We start from the raw sequence: 27,868 nt of genomic DNA, 5'->3' as shown, positions 1-27,868 counted from the left end.
CAGTTTAATATCCTCCTGTGTTCCTTTCATACATGTACAAGTGTGCACTAATGGGGTCAGGGTGCAGTTTAATACCCTCCTGTGTTCCTTTCGTACATGGAAGCTTTCGGCTGCCCTGTCTTGTTATTCGGAGTCAGGTGTTAAAGGGGGTCCTGGTCCCTAGTTTGGGGGCCCAGAGTACAGAGGCCCCAGGGCTTGGAGGCAAACACCCCTCCTTGATACAACTATGGCCCTGTAACCTCTGATTGCCCTCTGACCCCTCAGACTGCATTCCTGTCAGGCCTCTTTTATAGAGGAGGTGGCACTGACGTTGAGACAATGGTGGCAAAGGGGCAAAGGTATGACAACGGCTCAGCATTTCAACCCAGTCTCCTCCTATTATCATATTTGTCACACCCACAGCATGTAAGAGCTCTGATGGGTCAGAGGGGACACCCCTCTTGTCAACTTCGGTCTTTAAACAGATCCCATTGCAAGGACCAGCCCCTGAACTTTTAGACCAGCACCTGGGGCCCCCTGGGGTCTGAGTGTGTTTCACAGACAGGGACTCGCTGACGTCGGTGACCCCCAGTGACTGAATTACCTTTCTAACATCACAGCCCAGAAACATAAAATGTAACATCTGCTGAAGTTTGGCATTTATATAACTAGATAACATAACCCCATTATTAACTTTTGGATCCCATGGTGAATACCATTTTTAAATTAAAATGCATGAACCGTACGTAATGCTACAAAGAGCATTCAAAGCCAAACATCAACTCTTAAGACACCATAAAAAATGTTAATGAGGATCTACAGAAATAATGTATCCAAAAGTAAACACGAAATACTATTGGCAGCCAGCGTATCAGTTGTGTCCAGCAGCATGCGTGGAACACCATCCGACATGTGAAGGGTATAGAGTGGTATCTATAGAGTATAGATAGTTTATTAATTCGTAAGGAGTTTCGTTCAATTTGCACAGTCGCGTTGTATTTCGCCAGCACATCCACGTTACACATAGGGTGCACACGCCCTCCGTACCTACCTTTCCTATACTGCCAACTCTGAAGTGATCCTTTAGACATTACACCGTCTGGGCCCCAGTCGTCGCTTTTGTCGGAACGAGACCCTAGTAGAGCAATGAAGTGTTCAGGCCGCCAGCGGTGTGCCTTGCTTCCCTCCCTTCTCTATCCACTATTGTGCTCACTTTCACTGCCGATCTGTGTTCCCCCGCCCCCGTGGGCACATTGCTCGTGCCATTGTCCTAAATGCCCCCACACACTCTTCCTGGAAACAATGCTTCGGATTTTAACTTTCGCTCATCGCGCTCTTCCCCGCCGATGCCAGGACTGGGACCTTCACTCTCTCGACTTGTTCTGTAGCCATACGTATTCCTGTTGTGCTGACCTTTGCCTCCTTATTCGACTATTCCTGGCTGCCACTTCTCCAAGCTCCCTGCACCCTTCACCCTCTCCTCCCCCACCCCCCTTATCTGCCGCTCCCTGCCATGCCTGGTGGAGCAGGCTCCCCCCCCACCCCCCAATTCGCCAGCCCTTACCATCGGCGGCCCTCCCTGCTCTCCTCATCTTACAAATTCCTTTCCTTTGCTGATTCCCTCCCTCCTGTCACTAACCCCCTACGCTGTGTCTTCCCTGTCTGCCTGCGTTGGAGCCCCATCCTGCCCCCTACCTTGTGGCGCCCTTACCGTCCCCCGGCCCCCTGTTCTTTTGCATCCTGCCCCCCCCCCAGCCCAAACCCACCTGAATTTCATATTGTTATCCCTCCATGGCAAAGTGAAACTTTTTCTCGTTCACTCTGCTAGGACCCCCCAAAGGCCACCAAGTTCCGTGCTACACAATCTATGCCTAATTCCTGCAGTATACCTTTAGTGCCTATTCGCCACGAGTGCCAAGCAAACGATATGCTGATGCTACACATGTATAGCTCTTCTTAATTCCGCTCCCTTTGCATCGGAGGCCTATTCTCCGAATGGCACCTAACTCTACGTCTCTCGCCCGCGCCCATAACCCTATCTCCCTATTCTTTCTCCTGGACGGCCCCCTCCCCCCAACCCCATTCACCCCTCCTTTACCCCCCATTATGCCTCCTCCATGGCTACCCGCTTGGCGCCCTTTTTCGATATCCCTGCATGTACGTTCTTGCGCATCCCATAGTCACTCCGCACCTTCCTTATCTACCTTCCAGTTATTATATTTAAGAGTTGACATCACCCTCTTACTCAAATAACGTTCCCTCCCCATGTAACCGCAATCAAGACCATCCCGATCCCTTTAAACCGCACTTAACGTCTAGATGTAGACCTTCCCCCCCTGACTTACGTCCACCGATCCGTCTTTCCAACCCGCCCACAGCATTACTTCCCTTGACCCCCGCAGTCCGGGACCCCACCGCCTCCCGCCCTGCGCCCATCCACCTCTTGTCACCTCCTGAGCCCTCCCTTCCAAAACAGAGCCCCCTCTTATTCGAGAGCTGCCCCCGCCTACGAATGAGTACTTCTCAACACGCACACCTCCAGCAATCCTGACACCCTCCGTGTCTCGCATGCCCAACCGGCATTTACATTTTCCCCACCTGGCCTGCATCCCCACCCACCCCTTTCTTGTTCTTGAATCACGGCCCCAGGCGCAACCGTACCCACCCGCCCTGTGGCATAGCACACCCTTACTCCTGGTCCCCCTGACATCGAGCCCTCAGTGCCGTTATTTATTTTCTTCCCTTATTGTTGAAGGCCACTGTCTGTGCGGCACCCCGCGACCTCACACCGTGTCGGCAGTTCTGCCCACAAGCCCTCACCCGCCCCTCCACCCAACACCCATCCCCACTGTCCTGCCAACCCACCCTCGTGCCCTGGACCCCAACCACGCATACACAAACCTCCCCTGCGCCCCCAACACTTTACAAGCAGGCACCCTTTCCCGAGCGCCACTCACTGCGCACAAGTCCCGAGGCCCGCCTCTCCCAGACTTCACACCTACTCTCATGCGCTCGGCCTCACCCCCACTGCTGTTATTATTATTGCCTGAGCACCATGGCAACCCTGCCTAATTCCGACGCACGCCACTGTCCCGCAAGACGCCGATTCGACCATCTCTGTGCGCGATGCCTTTGTCACCATTATTTGGAAACACTGCGATGTCCTTGCCCGCGCGCGGCACGAGCCCCTCGAACAGCACCCCATTCCAGCTGCAAATAGCCTTGCATTTGTCCACCCAGAAACCAACCCCCAGAATAGCCCAGGCCTGCCCACCGCCCGCTCTTAACATTTACTTGCATTGCACCATCTACCCCTCTCCTTGCGCCTCGCTCTCGGTACTCCCAGCCACTGCCACCCAGCCCCCCCTGGTGCCCCGTGCCCTTCCCCCACTCATTCTCTCCTACACCCCCCATATTACAACCCCCCAAGCCAACACCTCCCCCCACCTCACCTCGCACTTTGTCGACGCCGCACCTCTTCTCCTGACACAATTCCCCGGAGAAAGAGGGCCTTGTGCCCGGTGCCCACCTTTAAATACCCCTACCCCCTGCCACATTCCTAACCCTAGATTTACAGCTGAGCTGGCCCAGCCCATTCTCTGGTGGGCCCGCTCTTTCTCCTTCCTTATCTCCAGCCAATCCTTAATGGTGCCCAGGCTCTGCTTCCCGGGGGAGGCCTCCACTGAGACCCCCGGTCCAGGCACTGTCCCCCTCCCCCTGGGGAGGGGGGAGCTAAACCAAGGGGCATTTCACCCAGTCACGGAGCTTCTTGTACAGAAACCCTCCAAACATTAAGATGTCTTCCGCTTCTCACGGCCCCTCGAAGTGCGCGTGATCCGCGAAATAGAAAATGTAAATTATAGGCTTGCAGACGATCTGTTCGCGCAATCACGATAAAAATATCACTTCCTAATGGTAGAGTGACTTTACACCGGTGAAGTGTCATTCTCATGAATGCCTTTGTGTGCACACCTACACACGCTCCTTCTGCTATTAAACAAACGCCTATGTCACCTGCAGTAATGAATCGGGTGTTTGCCGCAGAGGCATCTGGGTATGCAAATGACACCCCCGCGCCGCACGGCCACCAGCTGCTGCGTGTGCCCCATCGCCTTGCCCTCTGCCTCGCTGCCTGCCTCGCTGCCGGCCGACTCTGCTGTTGTCGTTTTGGTTTTTGATTTGTTTTGTCATCCATTTGTGCCTGTTTTGTTATATTTGCTGCCCGTGTTAGTGCGTCTTTGATTTGTTTTGTCATCCATTTGTGCCTGTTTTTGTTACATTTTCTGCCCGTGTTAGTGTGTTTCCTTCCTGTTTGCCCGCCTACCTCGCCGCCCTCCGCCTTCCCTCCCCGCTCCCCGCTCCCGCCACCACCGCTGACCCCGCCCCTTTTTTCCTTCTGTTCCCTCCCCGCTCCCGCCTCCCAGCTGCTCCGCCCACCCGCGCACTTCGCCTTATATGGCGACCGTGCGAACGTGCAGCGGTCACGCGCAGCGGGCGCGCCGATTGTGCGCCGAAGGCGCGCCAAAGGTAAGCCCGTCTGCGCCCGTCCGCGCCTGGACCGCGCCCAGTGCCAGGACCCCTGCACCTCGAAGACCCCGGCCGACCCACCGGTCGTACTCCGCCGCCACCCTCATCGCACTCAATACCGGCCGACTCCCAGATTGCCACCAAGCCACTCCACGACGCACCCACGGACCCTTCAGCTGCCACGCCTGCAAATTCACCTGCATCCGGACCTGCTTCGCACCAGCACCCGCCAAGTCGAACACCAGCAGCACCCACCTCAAGTGCATCCTGCTCAACACCCGCTCCGTCCACAGACACGCCATCGAACTCTGGAACCTTCTAGACGCCACAGCCCCTGACGTTGCCTTCCTCACGGAGACCTGGATGAACGCCTCTTCAGCTCCCGACATCGCCATCGCTATCCCAGAGGGCTACAAGATCGTCCGGAGGGACCGCAACGCCAACCAGATGGGAGGAGGCATCGCCATCATCCACAGGAACACCATCCGTCTCACGACCAGCACCGACAACACCCTGACCTGCGCCGAACACCTGCATTTCCAGATCCACACCAACCCGACCACCACCCTCAGAGGCACCCTGATCTACCGACCTCCGGGACCACGCACTCAATTCAGCGAGGACATCGCCGACTTCGTCAGCCCGCATGCCCTCCCCTCCGCTGACTACATCCTCCTGGGGGACCTCAACTTCCATCTGGAGAACAACAACGACCGCAACACCAGCACCCTGCTCGACAACCTCGCCAATCTTGGACTCAAGCAACTGGTGTCCACCCCCACCCACCTCGCCGGACACACACTCGACGCAGTCTTCTCTTCCAGCACAGACGTCAACTTCAGCCACGCTACAGAGCTTCAATGGACGGACCACAGCTGCGTCCACTTCACCTTCAAGAGAACGACGACCCACCACCACCAGCAACAGGCCGCCCGCAGAAGCTGGAACAAGATCACAGCAGACCAGCTCGCCACCTCCCTGAGCCAGCACCCTCCTGCCAGCTCAGCGAACCCCAGCCAGGCCGCCGACAACCTCACGAAGTGGATCAGCATCTGCGCGGACGAGCTCGCCCCGCTGAGGACCCCGCCCAGCAGACCTGGCAGCAAGAAAGCCCCATGGTTCACCGACGAACTCAAGAGCTCCAAGAAGAACTGCCGAGCTCTCGAGAAAGTATGGAGAAGGGAACCTACACCGGACAACAGGACCTCCTTCAAGCTTGCCACCCGGAAGCACCACCAGCTGATCCGCGCCGCCAAGAAAACAGCATTCAAGGACCGGTTGGACAACAACGCACACAACTGCAAGGAACTCTTCAACATCGTGAAAGAGCTCTCCAACCCCAGCGCAGGAAACAACGACATCACCCCATCGCAAGACCTCTGCAACTCCCTCGCCTCATACTTCCACAACAAGATCGCGGACATACACAGCAGCTTCAACAACCAACCAACGCACACCATGACCGAACAACCACCCCCCACCACCACCCTCCACGCCTGGACCCCGATCAGCACCGAAGACACCATCCGCACGATGAACTCCATCCACTCCGGATCACCGACCGACCCCTGCCCTCACCACGTCTTCAACAAGGCCGACGCTGTCATCGCACCCCACCTGCGAGACATCATCAACACCTCCTTCGACACCGCCACCTTCCCTGAGAGCTGGAAGCACGCCGAACTCAGCGCTCTACTCAAGAAACCAACAGCGGACCCCACCGAACTCAAGAACTACCGCCCCATCTCGCTCCTCCCGTTTCCAGCCAAAGTCATCGAGAAGACCGTCAACAAGCAGATGGCCGCCTTCCTCGAGACGAATGGATCCCTCGACCCCTCACAGTCCGGCTTCCGAGCAAATCACAGCACCGAGACCGCCCTCATCGCCGCCACCGATGACATCCGAGCCCTGATGGACAACGGAGAAACAGCGGCCCTCATCCTCCTAGACCTCTCTGCGGCATTCGACACTGTCTGCCACCGCACCCTAGTACAGCGCCTCAGCAACACCGGAATCCAGGACAAGGCGCTGGAATGGATCATCTCCTTCCTCGACGGAAGAACACAGAGAGTCCGCCTACCACCGTACAAGTCAGAGGCCTCCGAAGTCATCTGCGGCGTCCCTCAAGGAACATCTCTGAGCCCCACCCTCTTCAACGTCTACATGAGCCCCCCTCGCGGCCATCGCACGCAAACACAACCTCAGCATAATCTCCTACGCCGACGACACCCAGCTGATCCTCTCCCTGACCAACAACCCCGCCTCCGCCAGAGCCAACCTACACGAAGGGATGAAAGAGGTAGCCGAGTGGATGACGACCAGCCGCCTGAAACTAAACTCGGACAAGACGGAGGTCCTCATCCTGGGCTCTTCACCCTCCGCCTGGGACGACTCCTGGTGGCCTCCCGCCCTGGGCACCGCACCCAAACCGACAGACCATGCACGCAACCTGGGCTTCATCCTGGACTCCTCCCTCTCCATGACCAGACAAGTCAACAACGTCTCCTCGGCGTGCTTCAACATCCTACGCATGCTACGGAAGATCTTCTGGTGGATCCCCACCGAGACCAGGAAGACCGTCACCCAGGCCCTCGTCACCAGCCGACTGGACTACGGCAACGCCCTCTACGCCGGTACCACCGCCAAGCTCCAGAAGAGACTCCAGCGGATCCAGAACGCCTCAGCCAGACTCATCCTCGACATCCCACGAACCAGCCACATCTCCGGACATCTGAGAGACTTTCACTGGCTCCCCGTCAACAAAAGAATCACCTTCCGCCTCCTCACCCACGCACACAAAGCCCTACACGACCAAGGCCCGAGCTACCTCAACAGCCGGATCAACTTCTACGCTCCCAAACGCCACCTCCGATCAGCCAACCACGCCCTCGCCGCCGTCCCCCGCATCCGAAGAGCGACTACAGGAGGAAGGTCCTTCTCCTACCTGGCCGCCAAGACCTGGAACTCCCTCCCGACCGACCTGCGCCTGACCCAAGACCACCTCTCCTTCAGGAAGAAACTGAAGACCTGGCTGTTCGAGCAGTAGCGGCACCCCCTCCCCCCCCAGCGCCTTGAGACCCTACGGGTATGTAGCGCGCTCTATAAGTGTCATTGATTGATTGATTGATTGATTGGCTGGCCACGCTCCCTCCAGTGACAGCAAGGCTCCTGCAGCAGCCCCATGGTGACTTGTGCTCTGTATCTAGGCTGTGAAGAGTCTCAAAATCCGGCAATAAAGGGAATGTGTGAAGCTAATTTAATGGTGACAAAAAGTGACACTAGAAGTCCCGCCACAAGTAATCCTGCTGAAATAAACAAAACAAGCATTGGCATAGCCAATAGGTCTTGCCTTTGGGAACTAATAAGTGTTAAGGCAGAGATATTGAGTTTGTGTTTGTTTTTAAGCTGTGTTGTGCAGAAGTCTGCAGTATGCTGAAATGTTATAATAAAGAAGTGTGAGAAGCATTTTTGTTAGTTTAGTTATGATGTATAATGTACCACAAAATGACGATGATAAAAAACTATTATTTAGAAGTAATGATTTGAGATTTCTTTTATGTTTGAATGCTGGCAACTTGTATCTGCCTGTTCTAATCGTTGCTTTTTATGGTGTTTATTGTTAAAGGGGTGGGTATAAATAACAGGAGAGTGAAGGTTACTTAGTTAGTTAGTGAGAGTGATAGATTTAGTGAGTTAATTAGTGAGAGATAGTTAGTGAGAGATTGAGAGAGTTAGTAAGAGTGATAAAATTAATGAGAGAGTTAGTTAGTGAGAGTGAGAGAGTTAGCGAGTGAGTTAGTTAGTGAGAGAGAGTTATTGAGTTAGTGAGAGAGTGTGAGATTTAGTTAGTGAGAGTGAGAGAGTTAGTGAGTGAGTTATTGAGAGTGAGTAAGTTATGATCACCAATTATAAGTGAAATGGAAATGTCAGAATTTCATTGCTCCGGTTTACTCCACCCAGGAGTAAAGAAATAAACAACTCCACTAACCCATGTCATACACTAACTACAGGCAGCCAGTAAAGCTGTACCGGGGCCACACCGGCGTGACGGTGAAGCACCCTCTACAGGGACAGGCTACAGACGGTAAATTCTCTACTCTGTCCACCCAACGGCAAGGACAGGATATAGCAATCAATGGCAGAGTCTACTCAGGACAGAGGTGAGGGACCCGAAGGCATGCACTAAATACAGCAATTTGTTAACATGCTTTGTAAGGTAAACCCCAGAGCAACAGGAGCTCCCCTAGCAGGGGTGGATAGCAGACCCTGCTCTGGGAGGAGTAAAGTTTAATAGATGCCTGACTGAGAAGAGGGGTGCAGAGAAGGATCTGGTTTATTCCAAGCCCCATCCAGTGAAGATGTAGGGGCAAGAAGAGGAATTTGCCTTTCTGCCCTGCAATGGACACCAGAGCTCAACGCCCTGGCAGTGGCGGGCAGGTTGGGGCAGTGCAAGGATTTCAGTGGTGCAGGCGCGTAGTGCAAACAGTTTGCATGGGAGGGGGTGGGCCAGGTGGATAGAAGGGACACCAGCAGGTAGCTACAAGGCCTTCGGCACCCACTCCACTCAAAAGCAGCCGGTGTGGAAGGAAAAAGCAGGATGCACTGCACAGCACACACGGCCTACAACTCCCACTTTACTCAAAAACAGCCGGTGTGGAAGGAAAAAGCAGGATGCACCACACAGCACACACGGACTACAACAACCACTCCACTCAAAAACAGCCGGTGTGGAAGGAAAAAGCAGGATGCACCGCACAGCACACACAGACTACAACTCATACTCAACTCAAAAGCAGCCGGTGTGGAAGGAAAAAGCAGGATACACTGCACAGCACACACGGCCTACAACTCCCACTCCACTCAAAAGCAGCCGGTGTGGAAGGAAAAAGCAGGATGCACCGCACAGCACACACGGACTACAACTCCCACTCCACTCAAAAGCAGCCGGTGTGGAAGGAAAAAGCAGGTTGTACTGTACAGCACACACGGCCTACAACTCCCACTCCACTAAAAAACAGCCGGTGTGGAAGGAAAAAGCAGGATGCACCGCACAGCACACACGGACTACAACTCCCACTCCACTCAAAAGCAGCCGGTGTGGAAGGAAAAAGCAGGATGCACCGCGCAGCACACACAGCCTACAACTCCCACTCCATTCAAAAACAGCCGGTGTGGAAGGAAAAAGCAGGATGCACCGCACAGCACACACGGACTACAACTCCCACTCCAATCAAAAGCAGCCGGTGTGGAAGGAAAAAGCAGGATGCACCGCACAGCACACACGGACTACAACTCCCACTCCACTCAAAAACAGCCGGTGTGGAAGGAAAAAGCAGGATGCACCGCACAGCACACACGGACTACAACTCCCACTCCACTCAAAAGCAGCCGGTGTGGAAGGAAAAAGCAGGATGCACCGCACAGCACACAGGCCTACAACTCCCACTCCACTCAAAAGCAGCCTGTGGAAGGAAAAAGCAAGATGCACCGCACAGCACTCACAGACTACAACTCCTACTCCACTCAAAAGCAGCCGGTGTGGAAGGAAAAAGCAGGATGCACCGCACAGCACACATGGCCTACAACTCCCACTCCACTCAAAAGCAGCCGGTGTGGAAGGAAAAAGCAGGATGCACCGCACAGCACACACGGCCTACAACTCCCACTCCACTCAAAAGCAGCCGGTGTGGAAGGAAAAAGCAGGATGCACCGCACAGCACACACGGCCTACAACTCCCACTCCACTCAAAAGCAGCCGGTGTGGAAGGAAAAAGCAGGATGCACCGCACAGCACACACGTCCTACAACTCCCACTCCACTCAAAAGCAGCCGGTGTGGAAGGGAAAAGCAGGATGCACCGCACAGCACACACGGCCTACAACTCCCACTCCACTCAAAAGCAGCCGGTGTGGAAGGAAAAAGCTCAACGCCCTGGCAGTGGCGGGCAGGTTGGGGCAGTGCAAGGATTTCAGTGGTGCAGGCGCGTAGTGCAAACAGTTTGCATGGGAGGGGGTGGGCCAGGTGGATAGAAGGGACACCAGCAGGTAGCTACAAGGCCTTCGGCACCCACTCCACTCAAAAGCAGCCGGTGTGGAAGGAAAAAGCAGGATGCACTGCACAGCACACACGGCCTACAACTCCCACTTTACTCAAAAACAGCCGGTGTGGAAGGAAAAAGCAGGATGCACCACACAGCACACACGGACTACAACAACCACTCCACTCAAAAACAGCCGGTGTGGAAGGAAAAAGCAGGATGCACCGCACAGCACACACAGACTACAACTCATACTCAACTCAAAAGCAGCCGGTGTGGAAGGAAAAAGCAGGATACACTGCACAGCACACACGGCCTACAACTCCCACTCCACTCAAAAGCAGCCGGTGTGGAAGGAAAAAGCAGGATGCACCGCACAGCACACACGGACTACAACTCCCACTCCACTCAAAAGCAGCCGGTGTGGAAGGAAAAAGCAGGTTGTACTGTACAGCACACACGGCCTACAACTCCCACTCCACTAAAAAACAGCCGGTGTGGAAGGAAAAAGCAGGATGCACCGCACAGCACACACGGACTACAACTCCCACTCCACTCAAAAGCAGCCGGTGTGGAAGGAAAAAGCAGGATGCACCGCGCAGCACACACAGCCTACAACTCCCACTCCATTCAAAAACAGCCGGTGTGGAAGGAAAAAGCAGGATGCACCGCACAGCACACACGGACTACAACTCCCACTCCAATCAAAAGCAGCCGGTGTGGAAGGAAAAAGCAGGATGCACCGCACAGCACACACGGACTACAACTCCCACTCCACTCAAAAACAGCCGGTGTGGAAGGAAAAAGCAGGATGCACCGCACAGCACACACGGACTACAACTCCCACTCCACTCAAAAGCAGCCGGTGTGGAAGGAAAAAGCAGGATGCACCGCACAGCACACAGGCCTACAACTCCCACTCCACTCAAAAGCAGCCTGTGGAAGGAAAAAGCAAGATGCACCGCACAGCACTCACAGACTACAACTCCTACTCCACTCAAAAGCAGCCGGTGTGGAAGGAAAAAGCAGGATGCACCGCACAGCACACATGGCCTACAACTCCCACTCCACTCAAAAGCAGCCGGTGTGGAAGGAAAAAGCAGGCTGCACCGCACAGCACACACGTCCTACAACTCCCACTCCACTCAAAAGCAGCCGGTGTGGAAGGAAAAAGCAGGATGCACCGCACAGCACACACGGCCTACAACTCCCACTCCACTCAAAAGTAGCCGGTGTGGAAGGAAAAAGCAGGATGCACCGCACAGCACACACGTCCTACAACTCCCACTCCACTCAAAAGCAGCCGGTGTGAAAGGAAAAAGCAGAATGCACCGCACAGCACACACGGCCTACAACTCCCACTCCACTCAAAAACAGCCGGTGTGGAAGGAAAAAGCAGAATGCACCGCACAGCACACACGGACTACAACTCTCACTCCACTCAAAAGCAGCCGGTGTGGAAGGAAAAAGCAGGATGCACCGCACAGCACACACGGACTACAACTCCCACTCCACTCAAAAGCAGCCGGTGTGGAAGGAAAAAGCAGGATGCACCGCACAGCACACACGGCCTACAACTCCCACTCCACTCAAAAGCAGCCAGTGTGGAAGGAAAAAGCAGGATGCACCGCACAGCACACACGGCCTACAACTCCCACTCCACTCAAAAGCAGCCGGTGTGGAAGGAAAAAGCAGGATGCACCGCACAGCACACACGGCCTACAACTCCCACTCCACTCAAAAGCAGCCGGTGTGGAAGGAAAAAGCAGGATGCACCGCACAGCACACACGGCCTACAACTCCCACTCCACTCAAAAGCAGCCGGTGTGGAAGGAAAAAGCAGGATGCACCGCACAGCACACACGTCCTACAACTCCCACTCCACTCAAAAGCAGCCGGTGTGGAAGGGAAAAGCAGGATGCACCGCACAGCACACACGGCCTACAACTCCCACTCCACTCAAAAGCAGCCGGTGTGGAAGGAAAAAGCAGGATGCACCGCACAGCACACACGGCCTACAACTCCCACTCCACTCAAAAGCAGCCGGTGTGGATGGAAAAAGCAGGATGCACCGCACAGCACACACGGCCTACAACTCCCACTCCACTCAAAAGCAGCCGGTGTGAAAGGAAAAAGCAGAATGCACTGCACAGCACACATGGCCTACAACTCCCACTCCACTCAAAAGCAGCCGGTGTGGATGGAAAAAGCAGGATGCACCACACAGCACACACGGCCTACAACCCCACTGTACACGTCGAAGTGGCCGGTCACCTGTGGACTGCGGTAGGGCAAGCAAGCAGCATCTCGCCAACCTCTTAAGACACAGCAGAAGCCTTTCATGATCGGTGGCCTCCACCTAGCATGCACCTCACCCGATGAACAGCGCCTAGACGCCGGCGCAGCGCTTCATAAAGGTTATTATTGTAGCAGACGAGACAGCTCTCATGGTCTCACTTCACCAGATGGTGAATAGTGAGACTAGTACAATATAAGGCGAGGGAGACACTTTTAGGCGTGGCTGGTCCAAACAGATACTGTTGAAGTTGAGGCTCAGTCTGCTGCCGGTGCTCGCCAGGTAGAGAGCGAGAGGTGCAGGACGAGACAATCGTTCACAGGTTCATGCAATCGTGGTCAAGTGAAGAAGCCAAGGTTAAGATCACACCCTTCAGACACCATCTCATCAACATCGCCTTTTACTGATCACCTTGAATGATGTACATTTAGGGGTCACGGGATTACCATCCACAGCGCCCCCTGAGAGCCCCCTCCCCATGCAGGCCAAAGCAACAAACTCTGAGTTCCAGAAACAAAGTGGGGACTATAGGAAAAGCACACCCTCGAGTCTGCATGAACATGCCATAGGCTGGCCAGCACAGACTTCATTGCACGTCTACAAATAACAAATCCCTCGATTCATGCAGCTCTTTGACACTCTAGCTTGCTGCATGAGTTCTTACCAACAGGAGCTAATAACAAGATCATGCAAGCATTTGCAAAACCAATGGTGCTAGCCTTGCAAGAAGGTGGAACTCTTAGTTTTATTGGAAGCATGTGCCACAAACTGAAAACAAATGATAAACACTGCCCCCATGTGCTTGCAATAAAAATGTGCAGTGTAAAAACAGCAACTCATGGTTGTTTTACTAGTGATGTTTTAAAAATGCCAATGCTTTCAGTTCTCACAACGATTCATAAAAGGGGGTGGTGATGGACAGAGCATCTGAATTAAGCAGAACACTCCTACCCAGTCAAAAGATCAGGGCTTGATCCATCACCGTTTTTTAGCTCACTGCACCATCCCAGCTCAGAACCTGGCTACATGCAAATTAGTCTGTCCCTGGCCCAGTGCATCATGGGAACAGGGCAGACCAAACTACCAAGCCAATTCTTTACTGGAAAGGAAACAAGCTTCCGGGGATCGGTTTCTGGCATTGCAGCTGTCTTCGGCCCGGCTTGCTTGAATCCTGTATAAAAATACGACACATGTATAACTGTGTATTTGTCTTCTCTTAAAATTGTGACTTTTGTTTTTGCAGTGTAGCACATTGAAAGTGCATGATTTATTGGAAGTTTCGTTTAACTTTTCTAGACAGAATAAAATAAGTTATGGAGGAAAGGTTTTCCAGTAACAAGTAAACATTTTTTTTTTAAATCTGCTTGCTAACCTTACTTCTTAGATTATTTTGTTCATTATATTGTATTGACCTTTGGGTACTGTTAGTTCACTGACTTATGACTATGGTGTATTGTCTTCAATTGGTCAACCTTTTACTATTATATTTATACTTACTACTGGTGTGATTCTGTATTCTTTATATTGCATTCCCTTATATTATTCCGAATGAATTCTTTTAATGAAATATGTAACTGATGTTTTACTAGCTTGACATTCTATCATTTTCCGCTTTTTACTGATTTGTTGTCAAATTAATGGTTTAATACTTTACTATTTTATATTCACTATTTAATATTTAATGATGTTTGTATTTCCTGCTAATAAAAAATGATAACACAAAAAAAGAAAGTGCATGATGTATATACAGCTAAATGAGTGTTATTATAAAAAAAATGTTTGTTTTCTAAGGTAGTTTTGTATGTAAGTAAAAACATTTTTTTCATATTTTTTCTACTATTATTTACATTTTGTAAAAATATATACAGTAACATTTTTCCTATTGTTTACAAAGACATAATGCCTAAACATTGTATAATATGAAATTCTTTATAAATAGTTCTAGTTAAAATCTTATGCTGTATACTATTTGTAAAACAATGTATTTATTCTCTTTTTTTGTGCAATGTAGTTTGTAAACATTGAAAGTGTATGTGTATAGTATATATATATATATATATATATATATATATATATATATATATATATATATATATATATATATATATATATATATATATATATATATATATATATGTCATTCAGAGTCTCTCCATGCGGAAAGGAGTTTGAGGCGCACTCGCAAACAGGTTAGGAAAACTCCTTTATTTCACCATTTAGCCTGTATATATATATATATATATATTACCTACTGGCGGTCGCCAGTAGGTATATATAGTTAGGATTTTTTCCCTATGGGTTTTTTGAAAATTCTATGTCTAATAACTTTGGCGTTTGTGGACGGAATTGGCTGAAATTTTCAGGAAAATGGCACATTTTGTTTCTGAGCAGCCCCTGGAAATTGGGGGGGGGGGTTCGTCAAGGGGGGGCCGAGAAAAAAGGGGGGTCCTAAAACGTGTTTTTCCAATGTTAATTTCCATAGGGCGGTTGGCCTCACTTTTAGCCCGAACGGCTGAATGGATTTGCACGAAACTTGGCAAAATTGTAGGGACTGGTAGCCCGATGTGCCTTTGCTAGGTCTCAATATATGTGCTCCAGTGGATTTTGAGAAATTAACGTTCAAAAAAAGATATATATCTGTAACAGCGCACCGGGCAGCGCTCCGCTTCGCGTACTTTTCGCGTTACGGAGCTTTGCGAAGCGAAGCTGATTGGTTCTCCGGCGTCTGTCAACATTCCAAACAGTCCGTAGCGGCCGCCATCTTGTCTCTCGGTAGGATCGAGAGACAAGAGGAGGCCAAAGCGAAGGGGCAAATGACCATAAGGGGGCTTAGTAGATGCTCCCTGACCCCCTAGGTTTGATGTGGAGGTTTTAAAAGGGCCCCGCGGGGCAAACAAAAAAAAAAAAAAAATCGAACGGGTGAATGGATTTGCATGAAACTTGGCAAAATTGTAGGGACCGGTAGCCCGATGTGCCTTTGCTGGGTCTCAATATATGTGCTGCAGTGGATTTTGAGAAATTAACGTTAAAAAAAAGATATATATCTGTGACAGCGCTCCGGGCAGCGCTCTGCTTCGCGTACTTTTCGCGTTACGGAGCTTTGCGAAGCGAAGCTGATTGGCTCTCCGGTGTCTGTAAACATTCCAAACAGTCCGTAGCGGTCGCCATCTTGTCTCTCGGTAGGATCGAGAGACAAGAGGAGGCCAAAGCGAAGGGGCAAATGACCATAAGGGGGCATAGTAGATCCTCCCTGACCCCCTAGGTTTGATGTGGAGGCTTTAAAAGGGCTCCGCGGGGCAAAAAAAAAAAAATATTGTTTTTTTTGGTGGGGTGCGCCCGGTTAGCGTAACAAAGCGAAGGGGCAAATGACCATAAGGGGGCATAGTAGATGCTCCCTGACCCCCTAGGTTTGATGTGGAGGTTTTAAAAGGGCCCCGCGGGGCAAAAAAAAAAATAATGATAAAAATCGAACGGGTGTATGGATTTGCATGAAACTTGGCAAAATTGTAGGGACCGGTAGCCCGATGTGCCTTTGCTGGGTCTCAATATATGTGCTGCAGTGGATTTTGAGAAATTAACATTCAAAAAAAGATATATATCTGTGACAGCGCTCCGGGCAGCGCTCTGCTTCGCGTACTTTTCGTGTTACGGAGCTTTGCGAAGCGAAGCTGATTGGCTCTCCGGTGTCTGTAAACATTCCAAACAGTCCGTAGCGGCCGCCATCTTGTCTCTCGGTAGGATCGAGAGACAAGAGGAGGCCAAAGCGAAGGGGCAAATGACCATAAGGGGGCATAGTAGATCCTCCCTGACCCCCTAGGTTTGATGTGGAGGCTTTAAAAGGGCTCCGCGGGGCAAAAAAAAAAAAATAACGTTTTTTTTGGTGGGGTGCGCCCGGTTAGCGTAACGGGAAGCGGACTGGGGAGCGTACTACAAGGAAACAAGAATGATTGACTTTTAACTTATTGTATGTTTATAGACTTTTTTTTTCTTTTTTTTCTGCTGAGTGACGTCTCGGCCTATCTCCACGGGATGCAGTCCCTACCATCTCGGCGTTTAAGCCCAGGGGGACCGGTAGTGTGGGAGAGATAACGTCTGTTAACGTTCGATTCGAAGGAAATCAGGAAGTGTTGATAAACATTGTCTGCGCCATTTTGCCTTTTTTCAAATGCCACACTTATCTCCACGGGATGCAGTCCCTAACATCTCGGCGTTTAAGCCCAGGGGGACCGGTAGTGTGGGAGAGATAACGTCTGTTAACGTTCGATTCGAAGGAAATCAGGAAGTGTTGATAAACATTGTCTGCGCCATCTTGCCTTTTTTCAAATGCCACACTTTTGTCGTGCACGGCAGCCATTTTAGATGACTTGACCAGACCCACTCTCTGCACGCTGTCGATCCTTAGCATGGCTCCCCACCCTCGCAAGCATCTCCCCCAGGCACTGGTCACCCCCGCTCTCTGTCTTATGCATGGGCAATAAACCTCCCCCATCTGCGCTGCTCTTCCCTGAGAATCACACCCTGTGCCCGCCCGACACCTCCCTTTCGCCCTATTCACTACCGCACTCTCTGACACTCCTCTTCCTCTGTGTCCGATTGTCCAGGCCGGTCCCAGGCTATCAGCTAGCCCTGCAGATGTAGTTCATGGCCCCAGCTGTAAAGAATCACCCCTCTTCAAAGGAGTTATAGTAGATCAAGGCCCACACCCGATGAGATCCGTCACACCACACGCGTTCCTACTATCTGAAAACCATCCTGTATTGTGATTGGGGAGGGGACCGAGCCTGAAGCGGAAGATTCCAGGGATGCCTCTTTGTACATCAAAGTTTTTACAATTATGTGTCACATTAAAAATAAATAGCACTCCAACAAAGTAGTAGGATTATAAAACTTTAATAACTTATAAATATATACAACAAAACAAAAACAGTAAAAACATTTAAACATTTTTAGGGAAAAAGAAGGAACAATGGTCAGTAGCGGAGGGTTGTGCGAATAGTCCCAATGCAGCACAACGTCCTGATTTCTGGACGGCACCCAGGTGATGTTGCCTGGGTGCCGCACTGATTTGGGTATCCGGCGTGGGGCGTCCCGGGGGGTGGGTCGTCAGTAGCGGTCTGTTGTGCGAATAGTTCCAAGGCAGCAGAACGCGCTGAAATGTGGATGGCACCAAGGTGATGTCCAGTAAGTTGCCGCCCTCCGAATAACGGCGTGGGGCGCCACGGGGGGGGGTGAGGCGGCGTGAACGGGCCTCCCCAGGTGGAGGCTCGTCTGCTGTAGTGGGGCGCCCCTTTACCGTTTCAGTTGCCATTCCGTCCGCTTTTGGTCCACTGTGTAAAAATCCGCCATTCAGCTGAGTTGCGCCCACTCTTGCGGTGCAGCGATAGGCGGCTGCCACAGGACTCTCAAAATGGCGGCAGGCTCTTTCCTTTTTGGGCCTGGTCCACTGAAATGGCCCTGGGACACCTTGGAAATCGGACGCTAGTCTGCTAGGTCTTGGACCCCATTCTCGAAAGCGTTCCCTCAGCCTTGAGGATTGTACAAAAGTCTTGGGGGCCCCCGACTCCTGCAGGCTTCCGGTGGGGAGCGGCTGCCATGATTGCTCGCGGAATGACCACGACGGAGCCACGAGATGGTGGTGCTTTCCTGCTGACGCCAGCTTCAGTCTGAAACATCCAGAAACAAGGTGGGGCTTTCATCGTTTGGGAAAAAAAAAAGTTTTCATCCAATGAAAAGTGTTATTTTTAGGTCATATGATCAAGCCTTCCATCATTAGGAAACCAAAAGTAAAATGAACCAATGAAAAGTTTTATAAACAAGTCACATGACCTGTTATGCGGCATAGGGCTATAAAAAGCATAGAAAATCCGTTGGCACGTAAGGCGGCGTCAGTAGCGGACCGATGTGCGAATAGGCCGAAGGCAGCACAACGCGCCAAGATCCGGATGGAGCCGAGGTGGTGTCTAGCAAGTTGCCGCACTGCTGTGGCCATCTTATAATGCTGGAAGTCGGCGTGGGGTGCCCCGTTGGCCTGTGAGTTCGTGTCAGTAGCGGACTGATGTGCGAATAGGCCGAAGGCAGCACAACGCGCCAAGATCCGGATGGCTCCGAGGTGGTGTCTAGCAAGTTGCCGCACTGGTGTGGCCATCCTACAATGCTGAAAGTCGGCGTGGGGCGCCCCGTTGGCCTGTGAGGCGGCGTCAGTAGCGGACCGATGTGCGAATGGGGCCAAAGGCAGCGCAACGCGCCAAGATCCGGATGGCACCGAGGTGGTGTCTAGCAAGTTGCCGCACTCGTGTGGCCATCCTACAATGCTGAAAGTCGGCGTGGGGCGCCCCGTTGGCCTGTGAGGTGGCGTCAGTAGCGGACCGATGTGCGAATAGGGCCAAAGGCAGCGCAACAATATTTTCTGAATAGAAGACACCACAAGGCGCTGAGATTCGGTTGGCACCGAGGTGGTGTCTAGCAAGTTGCCGCACTGGTGTGGCCATCCTACAATCCTGCTCCGAATAACGGCGTGGGGTGCCCGAAGGGGGGGGGGGAGGCGGCGTGAACGGGCCTTCCCAGGCTGAGGCTCGTCTGCTGTAGTGGGGCGCCCCTTTACCGTTTCAGTTGCCATTCAGCTGAGTTTCGGCCGCTCTTGATGCTACAGCGACAGGCGGCTGCAACAGGACTCTCAAAATGGCGGCCTGTTCTTTGGATTTGGGCCTGGTCCACTAAAATGGCCCTGGGACACCTTAGAACTCGGACGCTCGAATTTTTTTTCCTTTCCTCTACATGCAAAAAAGGTAAATGCCCGGTACGTTACACGCTTCATCTGCCACGATGTACTCTCCAGAGGAACCGAAAAAAATATAGTTATGGTAACTATACCATGCATCGTCATATGGAGAGGTGGCACCGATTAATTATAGTGCTGCATAGAAGAGAGATTGGAGGAGAACCCCCGACCTGCCAGTACATTCACCAAAGAAGTGGCACTGACAGCATCAGAGGCAAGGAAAACGGTCCCAAATATTTAGAAGAACTTTGGAAAGATTAAAATGACATGTTTAGATTGTGGCAAATTAATTTCATGTGGACAGATGAGTGTTACTCTAATAAATACAGCATATGAACATCATCATAGTCGATGGTTGGTAGAGACATTTTGACTATATCCTGGACCTGCCCGTCCTCACCAAAAATGGCGCCGGAATAAATGGGATTCGTAACTCCTTGTTGTGTACTGGTTGCAGAACCTTGAAATCACGAGATACGTATGCAGTTTTGAAGCACATGGCGGACGGGGACGAGAATTGATTGAATATTTCGACATCCCTATTGATATTAAGTTCTGATGTGTTATTGATTACTGTACTATTGAAAGTTCGAATTAACGTCACCCATGGTACTTGCCCGCAAATGTATATCTAGATAATTTTATTGTAACTGGCTCTGTCGTATTTTAATTATAAAATGTACGTCCACCGATTCCGCAACTGTTAGACACCTTAGTTCTTGCAACCTAATGGCCCGCCCGTTACGTTCTTCTACAGTGTAAATGTCTACTCATCATATACGATTACAGTTTGCTCCGTGGCCGGCCCACGTGGTTATAGGCCCGATTTGTATACTGACGTATTGACAATAAAGGTTTTTAAAAGAAAACATAGTAGTAGTTTTTACATTGGTAAAGTTTTTAATAATAGTCACTGTTTTAGAATCAGTAAAAGGCAAGTGAAATAAAGCAGTCCAATTACATGAAGGGTAAAAGGTATAATACGCAGGAACGCAGTAAAGATAAATGGTCAAGGGCTGTTGTGTTTTCTACTCTTGCAACATAAAGTGATCGATAAGAATCTGATATTCAGGCGTATCGGCGACTAAGACAGCAGGCCGAGCCTCTTTTGCTCAACGGCTCCGTCATGGGACGAAGAAACGCCCTTTTTCTCGAAAAAGGAATATATTTTACTTGAAGGACAGTTGTAAATTTTCCGGGAAAGTACATTAGCCTGGAACATTATAACATATGTTTAAGAAAAAATAATGTTCGAAAGTAATAAAAAGCGTAATTTTTAGGTCATATGACCAAGCCTTTCATCATTAGAATAAGAAAAGTAAAATGAACCAATGAAAAGTTTTATTAACAAGTCACATGACCTGTTATGCTTACGTTACGCGCTGCGCGCCGCGCCCCGGATCGCTTCCGGGAAGCTGCGCTTCGCGCACCGGAGCACTTCCGGGTGCGCTAACGCGGCGCGTCATATGACGCATTACGCGACAACGCAGGTCCAGAATATAGTCAAAATGTCTCCACCAACCAGCGATCGGAACACAACCCCTTTCAGCAGGCTAAATAGTTCTGTTAAATGACAACAGAAGGGACAGGCAACAAGAACCATCAGTCAAAGAGGGGAGGGCAAGTTCTTCTCTACCGGGTCACGTTGGGGCGCTACCGGAACTGATCGAATTGGTAGTCTACAGTGTTTCTGGATGTTTCAGACTGAAGCTGGCGTTAGCATGAGAGCACCACCATTTCGTAGCTCCGTCGTGGCCATTCCACGAGCAATCATGCTAGGCGCTCCCCACCAGAAGCCTGCGGGAGTCGGGGGCCCCCAAGACTTTTGTAGAATCTTCAAGGCTGAGGGGACGCTTTCGAGAATGGAGCCCAAGCTCTAGCAGACAAGCGTCCGAGTTCCAAGGTGTCGCAGGCCCATTTTAGTGGACCACGCCCAAATCTGAAGAGCCGGCCGCCATTTTGAGAGTCCTGTGGCAGCCGCCTATCGCTGCACTGCAAGAGTGGGAGCAACTCAAGTACATGGTGAGCGAGATGCTGTAGTCGAAAGAGCGGGCGGTAAACAGCTGAATAGCGGAAGAGGCACAGTGTAGCAAAAGCGGGCTGAATGGCAACTGAAACGGAAAAGGGGCGCCCCACTACAGCGTGTCTTTAGGTGAAACGGATTGTGGGACAAGGTGAAGAATGGAAGAGTCACCAAAAGGCAAAAAGTTCCGCTTGACCCCGGGAGCCGGCCACCTATCTCGGGGGCGATCTGAGGCCACACCAGGGCAACACGACTTGGGGAGGGGGCCGGAGCAAAGCGCCCCCTCCGAGTCCGCGCCATGACACCGTCCCTCGGGGGCCTCCGTCAAGCGGTTCAGGGTGGCACCGCATCACATTGTTTTCAAATGCAGTCACGTCATCAAACAGCCCCCACTTACATTAAGAATAGTGAAACTGAAGCAAGTGCAAATAGGCTTCAGACAGTGTTACAAGCACTCCTCAAAACTTTGAACCATCAGAGTGCATGAGTTTCATGCTCGATCGATTGAGCTAGCCAGATCGGGCAACAAAAAGTATAAAATAGTTATGTAATTAGTTATTTAATAAAATGTTTTATCCTGTTACTTTGCTGGTGTGTTGTATATATTTGTAATATTTGCATAGAGTTTATCGTTATTTTGGGCGGGGTGGGTGGCGGAGCCGAGCTGTCTTGCAGCCATCATGGTGTGGAGTTCAGTTCATCTCACTAGTTTCGTATTTGTCATGAGGGGTTGTTCCTAATGTTTCTATTTTAGCGAGGTCAAAAAGAGATCCCATTAGTGGCCTACTGATTTTGCTCGATTCCTTTTGTTTTTTTACACGATTTTTCGCTATCTGCAAAGACTAAACAGAGTATTGCGACTCTGTGCTTGTTTGTAAATAGAGAATGAACCAAAGAGAACCAATTCTAAAACAGTAAATGCTTGGATAACAATCAATCAAATGGAGAGAGAAGCAGGCACGACGGATTACAACGGGGGCAAAGGCCTGCGTTAACTACCCTTCACTATCTGCAAAGAGAGAGTACTCCTAATAGAAATGAGGAGGGGGGCAGCATTCAAAGCAGATCAGTGTGCATAAACACGAAAATGTTTTTTCTTACCACGTACTTGACAATCGACAGCTTATGATATTTGCTATTAAAAAACCATTGAAATTCACTGAAAAAACCATAGGTTATAGACCATATATAGTTAGGAATTAGCATTTACAAAACCTTGAAAATTCACTGAAAAAACCATAGGTTATAGACCATATATAGTTAGGAATTAGCATTTAAAAAACCTTTTTTTACTCACACAAAACCATTGAAATTCCATATATAGTTAGTAGTACTAACTATATATCGCGCACCCGCAATCCACTGCTGATCATGTCACATATTACATCATTCATGACATGGTCAGTGACATCACTGATGACATCACTGATGACATCTCAAATGACATCACTGATGACATCACTGATGACATCTCAAATGACATCACTGATGACATCACTGATGACATCTCAAATGACATCACTGATGACATCACTGATTACATCTCATTTGACATTACTGATCACATCACTGATGACATCATTCATGTGATAATACGATGAACCTCTTCAGACTCTAATATAACCTTAGATACACTCAGTGTAAACAGACACTCACAGACTGTCACTCATCCATGGAGTTACTTACACACCTAGTCAGTCATGCAAAGAATCAATCACACCTCCATTTCCTCAACTATACAGTTATACACACCTTACTTATTCAAACATATACTAACACATATTTACTCTCTTTTACAATCCCTGATACAAGTTCACAATCATCCATACAGTCACTCACACATTTACTGGCTCTTATGCACAGTTATTTATATATGTAAACTCTCACATGTACTGTGTTTTACATATGTACTTACTTTGACATGTAGCACTGAGATATCCATTCACTCACCAATGCACTAATGCACACAGTCAACCGCCCATACAGATGTTTCCACATGCACTTTTGAACCCATACACCTAGTGAATCAACTGCTCACACATCTATGCACAGAGTCATACACCTCCCAGCCACCCATACACACTCTCAGTCTCCCATACAAATGCTTGGACAACCAATCAATAACCCATATAGTTAATCATATAGCTACTGATCAACACATGCAGCAGTTTACATCACAACAGACATAATGATGCACAAATTAAGACAGTTTAGTCACTAACCCATGCACTCAGTGAGACACATTTAATCACTCACTTATACAGTCAGTCACGCACCTACTAAATCCTTCATCCAGACACTTCTACATCTACTCATTCTTCAATATGTAAAACATATTTAAAGTTTATAGAAACATACAGTCACTGGATGTTGTCATCAGTGATGTCATCAGTGATGTCATTTGAGATGTCATCAGTGATGTCATCAGTGATGTCATTTGAGATGTCATCAGTGATGTCATCAGTGATGTCACTGACCATGTCATGAATGATGTAATATGCGACATGATCAGCAGTGGATTGCGGGTGCGCGATATATAGTTAGTACTACTAACTATATATGGAATTTCAATGGTTTTGTGTGAGTAAAAAAAGGTTTTTTAAATGCTAATTCCTAACTATATATGGTCTATAACCTATGGTTTTTTCAGTGAATATATATATATATAGAATGATGTAATATGTGACATGATCAGCAGTGGATTGCGGGTGCGCGATATATAGTTAGTACTACTAACTATATATGGAATTTCAATGGTTTTGTGTGAGTAAAAAAAGGTTTTTTAAATGCTAATTCCTAACTATATATGGTCTATAACCTATGGTTTTTTCAGTGAATATATATATATATATATTCACTGAAAAAACCATAGGTTATAGACCATATATAGTTAGGAATTAGCATTTAAAAAACCTTATTTTACTCACACAAAACCATTGAAATTCCATATATAGTGAGTTGCACTAACTATATATCGCGCACCCGCAATCCACTGCTGATGATGTCACATATTACATCATTCATGACATGGTCAGTGACATCACTGATGACATCACTGATGACATCTCAAATGACATCACTGATGACATCACTGATGACATCTCATTTGACATCACTGATGACATCATCCAGTGACTGTGTGTTTCTGTAAAGTTTAAATATGTTTGATTTATTGAAGAATGAGTGGATGTATAAGTGTCTGGATGAAGGATTTAGTAGGTGCGTGACTGACTGTATGAGTGAGTGAATAAATGTGTCGTACTAAATGCATGGGTTAGTGACTAAACTGTCTGAATATGTGCATCAGTATGTCTGTTGTGATTTAAACTGCTGCATGTGTTGATCATTAGCTATACGAGAGGCTATATGTGTTATTGATTGGTTGCCCAAGTATTTGTATGGGAGATTGAGTTTGTGTGGGGGTGGCTGGGAGGTGTGTGACTCTGTGCATAGATGTGTGAGCAGTTGATTCACTAGGTGTATGAGTTCAAGAGTGCATGTGGAAACAGCTACATTGTCGGTTGACTGTGTGCATGAGTGTATTGATGAGTGAATGGATATCTCAATGCTACATGTCATAGTAAGTACATATGTAAAACACAGTACATGTGAGAGTTGGCATATATGAATAACTGTGCATGAGAGCCACTGAATGTGTGAGTGGCTGTATGGATCATTGTGAACTTGTATCAGGGATTGTATAAGAGAGTAAATATGTGTTACTATATGTTTGAATAAGTAATGTGTATATGTGTATAGTTGAGGGAATGGAGGTGAGATTGTTTCTTTGCATGACTGACTAGGTGTGTGAGTAACTCCATGGATGAGTGACAGTGTGTGAGTGTCTGTATACACTGAGTGTATCTAAGGTTATATTAGAGTCTGAAGAGGTTTATCGTATTAGCACAAGAATGATGTCAAATGAGATGTCATCAGTGATGTCATCAGTGATGCCATTTGAGATGTCATCAGTGATGTCATCAGTGATGTCACTGACCATGTCATGAATGATGTAATATGTGACATCATCAGCAGTGGATTGCGGGTGCGCGATATATAGTTAGTGCAACTAACTATATATGGAATTTCAATGGTTTTGTGTGAGTAAAATAAGGTTTTTTAAATGCTAATTCCTAACTATATATGGTCTATAACCTATGGTTTTTTCAGTGAATTTTCAAGGTTTTGTAAATGCTAATTCCTAACTATATATGGTCTATAAACTATGGTTTTTTCAGTGAATTTTCAAGGTTTTGTAAATGCTAATTCCTAACTATATATGGTCTATAACCTATGTTTTTTTCAGTGAATTTCAATGGTTTTTTAATAGCAAATATCATAAGCTGTCGAATGTCAAGTACGTGGTAAGTGAAAACATTTTCGTGTTTATGCACACTGATCTGCTTTGAATGCTGCCCCCCCCCCACCTCATTTCTATTAGGAGTACTCTCTCTTTGCAGATAGTGAAGGGTAGTTAACGCAGGCCTTTGCCCCCGTTGTAATCCGTCGTGCCTGCTTCTCTCTCCATTTGATAGATTGTTATCCAAGCATTTACTGTTTTAGAATTGGTTCTCTTTGGTTCATTCTCTATTTACAAACAAGCACAGAGTCGCAATACTCTGTTTAGTCTTTGCAGATAGTGAAAAATTGTGTAAAAAAACAAAAGGAATCGAGCAAAATCAGTAGGCCACTAATGGGATCTCTTTTTGACCTCGCTAAAATAGAAACATTAGGAACAACCCCTCATGAGAAATACGAAACTAGTGAGATGAACTGAACTCCACACCATGATGGCTGCAAGACAGCTCGGCTCCGCCACCTACCCCGCCCAAAATAACGATAAACTCTATGCAAATATTACAAATATATACAACACACCAGCAAAGTAACAGGATAAAACATTTTATTAAACAACTATTTACATAACTATTTTATACTTTTTGTTGCCCGATCCGGCTAGCTCAATCGATTGAGCATGAAACTCATGCACTCTGATGGTTCAAAGTTTTGAGGAGTGCTTGTAACACTGTCTGAAGCCTATTTGCACTTGCTTCATCTTCACTATTCTAAAAGTAAGTGGGGGCTGTTTGAGTACGTTTCTGCATTTGTAAACAATGTGATGCGGTGCCACCCTGAACCGCTTAACGGAAGCCCCCGAGGGACGGTGTGATGGCGCGGACTCGGAGGGGGCGCTTGGCTCCGGCCCCCTCCCCAAGTCGTGTTCTCCTGGTGTGGCCTAAGATCGCCCCCGACATAGGTGGCCGGCTCCCGGGATCAAGCGGAACTTTTTGCCTTTTGGTAACTCTTCCATTCTTGACCTTGTCCCACAATCCGTTTCACCTAAAGACACGCTGTAGTGGGGCGCCCCTTTACCATTTCAGTTGCCATTCCGCCCGCTTTTGCTACACTGTGCCTCTTCCGCTATTCAGCTGTTTACCGCCCGCTCTTTCGACTACAGCGTCTCGCTCACCATGTAGTTGAGTTACTCCTGCTCTTGCGGTGCAGCGATAGGCGACTGCCACAGGACTCTCAAAATGGCGGCCGGCTCTTCAGATTTGGGCGTGGTCCACTAAAATTGCCCTGCGACACCTTGCAACTCGGACGCTTGTCTGCTAGAGATTGGGCTCCATTCTCGAAAGCGTCCCCTCAGCCTTGAAGATTCTACAAAAGTCTTGGCGGCCCTGACTCCCGCAGGCTTCTGGTGAGGAGCGGCTAGCATTATTGCTCGTGGAATGGCCACGACGGAGCTACGAAATGGTGGTGCTCTCATGCTAACGCCAGCTTCAGTCTGAAACATCCAGAAACACTATAGACTACCAATTCGATCAGTTCCGGTAGCGCCCCAACGTGACCCGGTAGAGAAGAACTAGCCCTCCCCTCTTTGACTGATGGTTCTTGTTGCCTGTCCCTTCTGTTGTCATTTAACAGAACTATTTAGCCTGCTGAAAGGGGTTGTGTTCCGACCGCTGTTTGGTGGAGACATTTTGACTATATTCTGGACCTGCGTTGTCGCGGAATGCGTCATATGACGCGCCGCGTTAGCGCATCCGGAAGTGATCCGGGGCGCAACGCGCAGCGCGTAACGTAAGCATAACAGGTCATGTGACTTGTTAATAAAACTTTTCATTGGTTCATTTTACTTTTCTTATTCTAATGATGAAAGGCTTGGTCATATGACCTAAAAATTACGCTTTTTATTACTTCCGAACATTATTTTTTCTTAAATAT

This window comes from Lissotriton helveticus, chromosome 1_2 (assembly GCF_964261635.1).
Source record: "Lissotriton helveticus chromosome 1_2, aLisHel1.1, whole genome shotgun sequence".
In the NCBI taxonomy this organism is placed as follows: Eukaryota; Metazoa; Chordata; class Amphibia; order Caudata; family Salamandridae; genus Lissotriton; species Lissotriton helveticus.
The sequence above is the reverse complement of the archived record's forward strand: the minus strand, read 5'-3'. Positions refer to the sequence as shown.